We start from the raw sequence: 13,311 nt of genomic DNA, 5'->3' as shown, positions 1-13,311 counted from the left end.
CATTTATGTAAATGATTTGGATGTGAACATAGGAGGTATGGTTAGTAAGTTTGCAGATGACATCAAAATTGGAGGTGTAATGGGCAGCAAAGAAGGTTACCTCAGTGTATAAAGGGATCTTGAATCAGATGGGCCAAAGAGGCTGAAAAGTGTCAGATGGAATTTAATTTAGATAAATGTGAGGTACTGCATTTTGGAAAGACAAATCAGAGCAGGACTTATACTCTTAATGGTAAGGTCCTGGGGTGTGTTGCTGAACAAAGAGACCTTGGAGTGTAGGTTCATACTTCCTTAAAAGTGGAGTCTCAGGTAGATACGATAGTGAAGAAGGCATTTAGTATGCTTTCCATTATTGCTCAAAGCATTTAGTACAGGAGTTGGGAGGTCATGTTGCAGCTGTACAGGACTTTGGTTAGGCCACTTTTGGAATACTGCATGCAATTCTGGTCTCCCTGTAATAGGAAGGATATTGTGAAACTTAAAAGGGTTCAGAAAAGATTTACAAATTTGTTGCCAAGGTTGGAGGGTTTGAGCTATAGGGAGAGGCTGAATAAGCTGGGGCTGTTTTACCTGGAGCATTAGAGGCTGAGGGGGTGACCTTATAGAGGTTTATAAAATTATGAGGGACAATAGGGTAAATAGACAAGGTCTTTTCCCTAGATTGGGGGAGTCCAGAACTAAAAGGCATAGGTTTAGAGTGAGAAAGAAAAGATTTAAAAGGGACCTAAGGGGTAACTTTTTCACTCAAAAGGTGGTGCATGTATGGGATGACCTGCCCCGAGGAAGTGGTGGAGGCTGATACATTTACAACATTTAAAAGGCATCTGGATGGAAAAATGAATATGAAGTGTTTAGAAGGATATGGGTCAGGTGCTGGCAAATGGGACTAAATTGATTTAGGATATCTGGTCAGCATGGACGAGTTGGACTGAAGGGTCTGATTCTGTGCTGTACATCTCCATGACTCTATGACTGTTTATACACTTCAATCTTATACACCTCAATCAAGTCACTTCTCACTTTTCTAAACTTCAGTGGAAACAAGTCCTACTTCTACAACCTCTAGTAACCCTCCTCTCAACCATCTTCAATGCATTTACTCTTCTTTAAATAAGGAGACCAAAATTGCACACAGGACTTGAGATGTGGCCTCATCAATACCCTTTATAATGAATGATAACATCCTCCCTTTTATGCTTATTTCCTGTTGTAATACTTGTTGTACTTGCATATCAATTTTTGTTATTCATGCACTAGAACTCTTAAAACCCACTGCACCCCAGAATTTTGCTGTTATAGACATGTAATTACTATTCTGCCTTTTTAGTCTTCTTACCAAAGTGAAAATTTTATATTTTCCTACATTACACTCCATTTGCCAGATATTTGCCCACTCATCCAACCTTTCTGTATCTGTCTGCAACCTTTTATGTCTACTTTCACTTCTTACTTTCCTACCTACTCTGGTAGGTACCATGCTTTCACTTTCCTCATCTAAGTCATTGCTGTAAATTGTCCACTGTTCAGAATACAGAACAGACCCTGACAGGACTCTTCTTGTCACATCCTTTGGTCACATCCTGCCAATAAGTCAAAGCCATGAATGTATTCTCTGTTTCCTGCCAGCTAGTCAATCTTCTATCCACACTAATATGTTACCTCTACACCACGAGCTTTTATTTTCTGCAATAAACTTTAATGTGGACAATTATCAAATGCCTCTGAAAACCTAAGTACTGTGCAACTATTGCACCCTTTTATTCACAATCCTATCTTAGCATTCCTTGTTATTCTTCTTAATTCTTCCTATCTAATATGGCCACTGCTTTATTCTTTACTACCATTGAACAATTTCATTTTGAACATTTTACTCCTCTTTGCTACTTCTACATGCTTATGCCCATCCTTATGCTTATGGAAATCTTGATTTGGCCCTTCCCGACCACTTGAGTAAACTTTCCCACAAAGTCTTTGGCCCCAGTCCTGTTGAGGTGTAACAATCCCTTCTTACCAGAATGGTCTCAGTGCCTCAACAATCTAAAGCCTTTCCTCTTGCACCATGGCTCAGTATTGTTAACTAAAATATAGCCAAATCTTTCAGTCTGGTAAATTTGGACTGGTGAAAATCCTTCTACCCTTGGCACCAAGTGTCAATATGGAATACTTTGAGTTCACGTGTAAGGAGTAAATATCCTTCTACTCTGCCACGATTCAGACTCAATTCGAAGCCATCTTGACTGACTAGGGGTAATAAAAACAAAAAAAATTACTGGAAAAGCTGGTCAGCAGGTCTGGCAAAACCTTTGGAGAGAGAAACAGTTCTCTAACATGTGACTCTTCTTCAGAATTGAAAGGAGTTGGAATACCACCATTTTCTCAGTTCCTTTCAGTCCTTAGCAAAGAGTCATATTGCATTTGAAACATGAACTCTGTTTCCCTCTCCACACGTGCAGGGGGACCCACTGAGTTTCTCCAGAACTGTTTATTTATCCTTCAGATTTCCAGTATCCACAGTATTTTGGTTTTATTTAATTTGGTGGCACAGTGGCTCAGTGGTTAGCACTGCTGCCTCACTGCATCAGGGATCCAGGTTCAGTTCCACCCTTGGGTTGCCTGTCTATGTGGAGCTTGCACATTCTCACTGTGCCTGTGTGGGTTTCCTCACAGTCCAAAGTTGTTCACGTTAGGTGGATTGGCTATGCTTAATTGCCCATAATGTCCAAGTTGTGTGGATTACCCATGGGTAATTCAGGGTTACAAGGATGGGGTAAGTCTGGGTGAGATGCTCTTCGGAGAGTCAGTTGGACTCAATGGGCCTGCTTCCACGCTGTAGGGATTTGATGACCAGAAAACCATTTTTACACTTACCTAGGTTCTCCAAGTGAGATTTTTGCACTGTAGCCCTATTAGCCACTCAGAACTGGACTGAGTTTATTCACGACGGTTTCACAGAGAACATTCATAACCACTTACACAGAGAGCTTTATATGTTGTGTATGTATTGGCTATCCAATGTGGACACGCCGTTCTATTTTCAGCATGTGAGAGAAATACTAACTGCTAAATTTGATCCTTGGAAATTTGATCTTGGACAGATGACTTGTTTGAATCTTAAAATGGTGCAACTTCTGCTGGTTTCCCATTGCACACTTGTGGAACATTGTCATCAGGAATGAGCAAAAATGTTATAGATGCACGTAAATCAAGTCCTCCCTGACCTATCACCTTCATCCCCTCCCCCACTCACCTATTGTACTTTATGCTACTTTCTCCCCACCCCCTCCCTCCTCTAGCTTATCTCTCCACGCTTCAGGCTCTCTGCCTCTATTCCTGATGAAGGGCTTTTGCCCGAAACGTCAATTTCACTGCTCCTTGGATGCTGCCTGAACTGCTGTGCTCTTCCAGCACCACTAATCCAGAATCCACGTAAATCAAGTGCCCATACAAAGTTTAAAATCGTCATTTGGTATTTTCATGACATTCGTCTTTATAAATTTAATGCTTTGTTTTTCTTTTGAAGGAGATGTTAGAAAATTAAATTTGTTCTATTATTTATTCTTTCTAAACATAGAAACTTGTACTTAATCCAGTGAAGGGAAAGGTGGCAGTCAGCCTTACAATCGGTTTTCTGTTCGAGAGCTTTTTGATGTTTTGTGGATCTTAGCTCAGCTAACCATTTCAGTTTTCATTTGTAATAACTGAGTATTTGAAAAAAGGAGAAAGAGAGGGTGGCAGGACAGAAAGAACAGGAAGGATGAGAGGCATTCCACAAGTGAAGGTAGGTGAAGAAGAGGGAGGGAAGTTGAAGAAGGATGGAGAAAAGAGAGAGAAGGAAGGAAGAAGAGCAAATAAGAGGAGGGAGAGTTGAGGGGAGGCAGGGGAAGGGAGGAGAAAAAAAAAACTTGAAGGGAAGGGTAAAGCCCAAGACTGAGGGAACGTAAAGAACAAGTTAAAAAGCTTCAGTCTCTTAGATGTTTCATACAGAAAGGAGGTTTCACAAATAAATAGACAAAAACATCTTTCATCACTTCTTGCTTTACAATCAATTAAGTGGTTTTGAAAAACAGTCACTATATTTCAGAAGTTTAGCAGCCAATGAGTGTGCAATCACAAAAGAGCAGTTCACATGGAGACAAAGTGAAGTTGTTGCTCAAAGTCATCTAAAGAATTCAGACATAAAGTCAGAAATGTTGAGGGAGAGAAATTCATAGGAGAAGAAAGGCAGAGAGAAGCACAAGAGAGAAGGGAGAAAGTAACAAAGATATAGTCATGATGATAGTAAAATAAAATATACAAAGGATAACAAAAAGAGATAAATTACATGTCTATGGTACTGTTAATATCCTCTGGATATTCCAAACATTCTTCACCATTAGTGAATTATTTTTGACATATCACATAGCAAATATTGTAATCAAGTTGCACACAGCAAAGTTGTACCAACAGCTGTGATTTATTTTGGTGGCATTAACTATCGGATACGTAGTTCCCAAAACTACGTATCCGATAAAACTATCCTGGCACTCCCTTCCTAACAGCACATTTGCTCCATTCTCCTAGGAATGGGAAATAAATGCTGGCCTTGACACTGATGATCACATTCCATGAAGAAATAAAAACATGTTCCTTTATTCATTTTCTTCCATGTGTTTATGTAGCTTCCCTTGAAGTGCATCTATACTATCTGCCTCACCTACTCATGGCAGCAACTTCCTTACTTAGTGCATTCTATGGATCCCTAGTGGTTTTATTTGTGATTATTCTATGTGTTTGACCCCTGGAACTAGTTTTACTCACAAATAGAAAGATTTGCTCTACGTTTTACAACTTCCCTCCTTCCATTCATATCTCTTATTTTCCTTCCTGCTTCTGCTGTAAGATTAGTATCTGAAAGAATTCACAAAAATAAATAGATCAGTTTATTAAAAGAAAACTATTCCAGTCCTTTGGCTGACCAAGTGACTTCTTGCTCATAGAATGTGCCTGTAATCTGAACTACATCGCTAATGGCATTCAAGCAATGTGAGCCATAAGACTGACAGATCTTGCTCATTTATTTAACCCTTAAACTAGCACAGCTCTCCTAACAGTAAACTCTCAGACAAAATATAGAAACCTCTACATTTGAATTTCTCACCACTTACATTTAAAATGTCTAAAAGTTCTTCACTATATTACAAAACTCAATCACATCACTGGGTACAGATGCTAACTACAAGATTCAAACATGACTCCTACCTGGTGTTAAATGTCTTTTCTTTTGATTTACATTTAATACAAGTCACTTAAAAATTATTTGCCCTTTTATCTAATGTGTAGACAGTCCAACTAAACCTTTATTATGTTTTAATGAGGTAGTTTATTCATTTTTATATTGTCACTGCCTCTGATTTGACACATTGCTTTTCCAGCACTGAATATGGACTATCAGATATTTCCTTCCACTAACTACTGGAAAGACTGAAGCCTCTTTATTTTTGCACATGTCACAAAATCTGCTCCCTGCCAATTGGTTCCACCACTCTCCAAGGCAATCGACTAAGACTGAACCAGACTCTATGCAACATTGGTTTCCTATTTGGACGAATTAAACTTCAGATCTTTTATTCCTTCCATCCCACAGAGTATTTCCACTTATGTAACATCAACCTTCTTCGTTGTCTTGCTTCTGAAATAATCATCCATATCATTGATAACTCAAGACCCTACTACAGTATTTCTAATGGTCTGGCCTCTGTTGTAATATCTCTACCTTTAAGTCAGCTAGATGATGGTGTGACATGTGGCACTCTGGTTTGAAGGATTTCCATCTTATTTGCAATTAGCAGTCTGTAGATTAGTTAGTTAGGCAAACAGCCAGTCTGTTTAGCCAGTTTGCTAGTCAGGTTGTTAGCCTGTCAAATGTATATATAATGCAACAATAATATACATAACCTTATAATGGAAACTGTTCCATGCAAATCTGAAATGTCATATTTGTATATATAGCTAGTTAATAAATATCAAGATATCTGTTTCAATACGAACATGAACCTCTGTGGTGTAAATTACATGGGCTAACATACAGAGAAAAATCACATCGTAGCTGCAGCAAATGGGCACTGAAGATGGTGACGAGCAAGTGGAGCATTAGAGCTAGTCACAGCAAGTTGGTACAGAAGGCTGGAGAGGAGTTAACAGTAGTGAGAGTTGTGAAAAGTTATTTTGCTAAGACTCACCCATCATCTGATTGAGTTCAGAACTGAAGTTCACATCTAACAACAAAAACTGAGGGCTGAAACTATACTGAAACATGGCAACTGTAACAGAGGAACAGTCATGAGAAAACTTTATTTCCTCTCCTCACAAAAAACTGGAGGTCACAGTGTGTTTGAAAATGAAACGGCAGTTTACAAGAAGCCCAGAAAAGTTTTAATCTAGAAAAGCAATTTCTCAGCAAAATACAGCTAAAAATGTTAGAAGAATATTTAAAAATATAGTTAATGTTTATCTGTTTACAGTCATCAGTTGATTCTGCCTTTTCTTTTTCAGAAATAGCAAAACAGTAAAAAGGTATGCATGACATTAAACGACACATTTTTGGCATGGGCACCATATACAGGGGTTACTCAGCTATTTAACAAAAAGAAAACATAAAAAGAAAGATGAAACAAAAAGCGGAACTAGGAAGAGAAACAAAAAGAGAAGAGCCAACAGACTAAGAAAAGCATTACACAGTAACACAGATCCTGATATATATTGGCAATTTTAATGACCATAAATCATCAGCAAAGATAGAAAGCAAACAACTGAACAGGGATTGGTACTTAAGTGACATTCGGTCAGACTTATAGTTATTCAAAGAAAGAATTAATCTTCACTTTATGGATCAACAGATAGCTGATTAAGAAAGAAAGGCAAGCATATTATTTTGGGTAATGAATGTTTGAGAAGAATAAAATCCTCTGGTATTTGTAGCAATGATTGTAAAGATCCTGTCAAAATGTTTCCTTTTGTTTAGATTAGTTTAAAGGTCAATTTCAGGCTTGAGTTCATGTTATGTTGCCAACAACCAGGTGAACATAGCGACCAATTCCTAGACAGATGTCAGCACCAAGATATAGAATGTGGTTTCACCAAAGTTAATTTAGCTGAAAGGCGATGGAACTGATCATTGTCTCTACACTTATCAAATTTTTAAAAAGGTATTACTGGACAAACCTAATGAGTAAATCATTGTTGCACTGCTAGAAGAAGGCCACAAGTTCAAAGCAGTTATAGTAGGAGAGCAACATCTAGTGGAATGTAACATAGCAACAATAAGTTTTTGACTTTGCTGATTCTGTTGATCACTATAACAGTTGTTACAAAATGTCCAATTCTTGTATGAGATGTGGATTGTCTCTGCCATTAAAAGTGTCCAGCACTTTGAGACTCACGCAAACTTTGTTCCCCAAGAAGACATTGGACGAAAACGTGAAAGGTGCCAAAATGCTCAGAGAAACAAAGTACAACACAATTCTCCACAGCAGCATGTGAAGAAGAACCACATTTTCAGGAACAATGGCCAGAGTCATTTCCAAACTCCCACTTGTGACACATAAATCATGACAATGAAGTCCAAGGGATAACTGCAACTTTGTAGCTTAAAGAGTCCAGTCAGATAATACGTGATCAATTTGACACATTACATAGATGCCATCAAAAAAGCTGAAGTCTTCACCTTCATTCAAATGAAACACATCAAACAGCATGGTCAGTGAGTGCTTCATGCCAAAACTGGCACTAGTGCAAACACAAATATCATCACTTCATGCATCTTACACAAATGATGAAATCCGCACACAATATACTAACTGTTTACAATGGATCTGACATCCCACTCACTGACATTATCCACCTTAAATTTCAATATGTCTCCTCAGATTGGACAACTTCCATCATTGATCCAGTATGATCCTCTATTGTTGATCCACTAACATACATTGATCTACATATCATCATGGATCACAAAATAATAAATACATTCATTTGAATGCCAAAGGATCCCGATGACAACATTAAGTCTGTCCATGACATGACTAACATTTAACCAGGATAGTTTGAATCTATTGGCAATGCAGGAAGAAACCTTAAGTATGATGCTCAAACCAACATTGAGCATTTTCTTAGGTTTGATATTCATATTCAGAAACAGCTCAAACTTGAGTTGGACTCCCTGGTACAAAACAAGATAATTCACAAAATTGAACATTGCACTGAGTGGTGAATCCAGATTATTTATGTTTTGAAGAAAGATGACACTATGTGCGTGATTATATCCAAGACGACTGAACATTGAACATTGTATTAAAAGGTGTCCACACAAGGTTATTAAATTGGACGAGCTTAATCCCAAATTCTCAAATGCCAAGCTCAATGTCAAGAATGGATGTTGGTCCCTGCATCTTTCCCTAAAATCACTGGAATTAACAACTAACAACCTTTGGAACACCTTTCAGTGGATTATCATTTGGATTATCTGATAGTCCAGGATACATTCCAAAAACATATAGATTGTATGTTGACACTGAGATGACATTGCAGTTCTCAGTAAAATTAAATCACATAAATCTCATGGCTGAGGCAAAAAAAGAATGCTCTTGTTTGCTGCTGCAAAAGAAATGTCAAATAAATTTCTTCAGATCAATCCACTCTTCAAATAATATTAGACCAGATACTATCAAAATAGGTACACGCAAGAGATGCCTAAACCACAAGACAAAGGTGACTTACAGTTTCTTCAATGTTCCATCCCTATATGTGCTACATTTTATGACCTAAGTATGTTTGAGATTTGCTTCATAACATGCAATAAGGAAGTAAGATAATCAGGAATGATCTATTGTACCTTATAATCCCTTCAAAATTACCACACTTGAAGCAGATGCATTCCAAAAAAGACCTAGGAGTATATCTAGTATGGGATGACAAGGCTATTCCATTTGATTCTTAAGTCGTATTGACTAAATATACAACTTGGAAAAAGAAACTCTCTCTCTGGTTTTTGGAATGCAAAGATTCCACAATAACCTACTTGGAAAGCACTTAGTTGACAACAAACTGTTGGAAATGATCTGCTGAAAAGCTCTCATGTGTACCTCCTGATCTACAATGGCTTCTTGTGAAAATCCAAAAGTACGTTACAAACAGGCTTTTTACAAGAATAGAGTCTAAGAGTGTTGGAAAAGCACAGCCAGTCAGGCAGCATCCAAGGAGCAGGAGAATCAATGTTTTGAGCATAAGGCTTTCATCAGGAATAAGGCTCGTGGCCCAAGGGGGCTGAGTGATAAATGGGAGGGATGTGGTGCTGGGGGGCGAAGGTAACTGGCAATGCAGTAGATAGATGAAGGTGGGGGTGAAGGTGAAAGGTCAGAGAGGAGGGTGGAGCACATAGGTGAGAAGGAAGATGGACAGGTAGGACAGTTCAAGAGGGCAGTGCCGAGATGGAAGGTTGGATCTGGGATAAGGTGGGGGGAGGAAAAATGAGAAAACTGGTAAAATCCACTTTGATCCTGTGTGGCTGGAGAGTCCCAAGGTGGAAGATGAGGTGTTCTTCCTCCAGGCGTTGGGTGATTAGGGTTTGGTGGAGTGGGAGGGAGATTTAAAGTTTTCAGATGAAATGGTGAAGGATGATACATTGTATCCGGAGGTTGCTGATTGGAAGATGGTGAGCACTGTGTGTGGGGCTGCGGGGGTGGGTTCTGAACTTGTTGTTCCACCATTTCCACCACCTACAAACAGATCCCATCATCAGGGACATATTGTCCTCACCACCTCACCTGCATTTCGGAGAGACCATTCTCTCCGCAACTCCCTTGTTAGGTCCATGCCCTCCACCAACCCACTCTCCAACCCTGGCACCTTCCGCTGCAACTGCAAGTAGTGCAAAACCTGCATCCACAACTCCCCCCTCACTTCTGTCCGACACCCCAAAGAATCCTTCCACATTCGACAGAGATTTACCTGCACTTCCACACACATCATCTACTGTGTCCATTGCTCCCAGTGGTCTCCTTTACACTGGTGACAGGAAGCCAGCTTGCAGAATGTTTCAGAGAACACTTCTAGGATACACGCTCTAAAGAACCCCATTGTCCAGTGGCTGAACATTTTAACTCTTCCTCCAACTCCACCAGGACATTCAAATCCTGGGTCTCCTCCACCACCAAACCCTAACCACCTGATGCCTGGAGGAATAACACCTCATCTTCCACCTTGGGACCCTCCAATCACATGGGATCCATTTGAATTTCACCAGTTTCCTCATTTTCCCTCTCCCCACTTTATCCCAGATCCAACCTTCCAACTCAGCACCGCCCTCTTGAACTGTCCTACCTGTCCATCTTCCTTCCCATCTATCCGCTCCACCCTCCGCTCTGACATCGCACCACCACGCCCACCTTCTTCTACCAACTGCATTGCCAGCTACCTTCTACCCAGCAACACATCCCTCCCATTTATCTCTCCGCCCCCTTGGGCCATGAGCCTCATTCCTGATGAAAGGCTTATCTCGAAACATCAATTCTCCTGCTCCTTGGATGCTGCCTGACCTGCTGTGCTTTTCCAGCACCACACTCTTCGACTCTGATCTCCAGCATCTGCAGTCCTCACTTTTTCCTTTAGAGAAGAATATTCAGTCTTTCAAACCACAGTAAAACCAAAGGTAGTCTACTACGCCTACTAATGGATATAATCAAATCTGTCTACACATTTTAACCTCTCCGTGTCAATCTCCAAAAAAAAAGCAAACCAGATGCTTGGAATCTTAAATAAAAAAAAAAGAAAGTGTTGGCGAAACTCAACAGATCTTGTAGCTCCTTTAGAGAGAGAGAAAAACAGAGTTAATATTTTGAGTCCAGTATGACCAGACTGAAAGAGATTGGAAAATGATACTTTTTTAATTCTGCTGTAGACAGAGTGGAACAAGCGGAATAGATGGTTAGGGTGCTCAGTGCCAAAGTAAAGGGTTGCCAATGGTGGTGAAGGGGAGCTACAGATGTAAAATGGATGTAGTTGAAAGTATGAAAAGGAGAAAATGGGACTGCTCTGCTGAGAGCAAAGGAACAAGACAAAAAACACACAACTGGGTGTGTGATATGTGGGAGGGGGTTGGAGGGTGTAAGAAAAATCAAGAATACAGAGGTCATGCTCTGAAGTTTTGGAATTCAATATTGGATCCTAAAGGCTGTAAAGTGCCTTAGCACAAAGTGAGGCGTTGTTCCTTGAGCTTGCATTGTGCTTCAAATGAGCCTGACAGTTTCATGCCTTTTCAATAAACTATTGTGGTCTCATACAAACATTTCCCTCCTGGGCCTGCTACAGTGTTCCAGTGAAGCATAACACAGTAAATCCCGTGTATAGGATTAAACATCACATGAAGCTTCTAGAAAGAACCAGCTCCCAATAATCATGTGATCTTGTGTAACGTTCCCTGATGATGTAAGATATTCGCATTTTCACATTAACATTTTACATTACAGGAAAAATAGCAAAGTAGACAACAGCAGAAGCTTGAGGTTGGGAAGTTTTTAAAAGTTTTCAAAGTTAAAGGTGGTAAGTTTTCTTAAACAAAGTGCTTCCATTTATATAGGCACTTTGGCTTTAAATGGGAGGATCACATATCAAATTTCCAGGTTTACGATGATATATTACTAGGTGGGGATAGGAGTTGTGATAAGGTTAGAAAGAGGCTTCAAGGCAGTTTAGACAGGCTGAGTGAATGGCCAAAGAAACATGGCAGATATAACATAATTTGGAAAAATGTGGAGTTATCCACTCTGGTATGAAAAACAGAGAAACAGATATTTCTTAAATAGCAAGTGATTAAGAAATGTTGATGCCCAAAGGAACTTGAATATCCTTGTTCATAAATCATTGAATGCTAACATTAAATTGCAACAATCAATTCAGAAGGCAGACATTGGCCTTTACAGCAAGAGGGCTTGAGTATAGGAGTCAAGAAGTTTTACTGCAATTGTGTAGAGTCTCAGTGATATCACATCTGGAGTATAGTGAACAATTTTAATTTTCTTATCTAAGGAAGAATGTACTTGCCATAGAGATAAAATAAAGTTTGTGAGATTAATCACTTTAATAATAATATTATTCTATGAGAAGAGATTGAGGAACTGGGCCTATTTTCAATAGATTTAGATATTAATGGTGTCAATGGATATAAGGAAAGCGTGGGAAATGCTATTGAAGTTGAAGGATGGAACAGGCTGAAGGGGCTAAATGGCCTATACCTGCTCTCATTTCTGACATTCCAATGTTTCACATCCTCAAGACATCTAAAACTGTTTTATAGCTAGTTATCTGTAATGAACTATCACAGTTGTCATTTAGCGAAAACCAGCAATTATTTATTCACAGTAACGGTCCAGAAACAAGAATGAGACAAATGACCAATTAATTAAATTTGTTGGGGGTGTTTGAGGAAGGTTAATGAAAGTATTTTCTCTGCAAAGAGAGTTAAATTGTATAAATTGTCAAAAAAAGTTAAGTCACTGAGTAATAATTCTGAAGGGGCACCGTGGTCTGGAGCCAGACAAAGATGTTTATGATGTTGACATTAATGAAGTCAGCCAGTAATGAACCATGAAGGTATATTTGTATCTTAAACATAAACAACATGAAAAATCCTCATATACATTATTTATATGTCAATCTGTGGTTTTGTAAAACTATCCACTGCCAGCACAGCAAGATTACATTAGTGAAGAAGGTACAACATGTCAAAGATTCAACAAGATAACAGCCCTTGAAATTGCAGTAGGCATTAATTTATATTGACACTGATTTCATGAAAGTCGAAGTTAAGTACCACATACATTTGTTTGATTATCAACAATTTTCTCCTCAGTGACCTTCTCATAATGCAAATTCTTAACATTCACTTCAACAAGTAGTTAAACATGAGAAGTAAATTAATTCACAGCTTGTAAGTGGGCTCCCCAAAATGTAACCCAGAACATTCTGATGAATTAAGTGTACTTAGTGACAAAATCTGGCTCAAGTGATAGCACTCTAAAGGTCATGGATTCAAAAACCACCAAGAGAAATACAGCACATTATTAGTCGGACATTGCAGCATAGTACAGAGGGAGCGTTGAAAAGGTCATCTTTTGAGTGAAGTATTAAATTTAAACCTTGCCTGTCCATTTAAGAGGATACAACAAATGCTGTCCAGGCAAGATTCTATCTGAACAAATGAAAGAAAGAGAATATTCTTAGTGCTGTTGTCAACATTTCTCCCGCAACTAAAATCACCAAAACCAAAAGGTGAAATTT

This window comes from Chiloscyllium plagiosum, unplaced genomic scaffold (genome assembly GCF_037043375.1).
Source record: "Chiloscyllium plagiosum isolate Xiang-an unplaced genomic scaffold, Cpla_swu_hap1 HiC_scaffold_34, whole genome shotgun sequence".
Classification (NCBI taxonomy): Eukaryota; Metazoa; Chordata; class Chondrichthyes; order Orectolobiformes; family Hemiscylliidae; genus Chiloscyllium; species Chiloscyllium plagiosum.
This window is presented reverse-complemented; position numbering follows the sequence as displayed.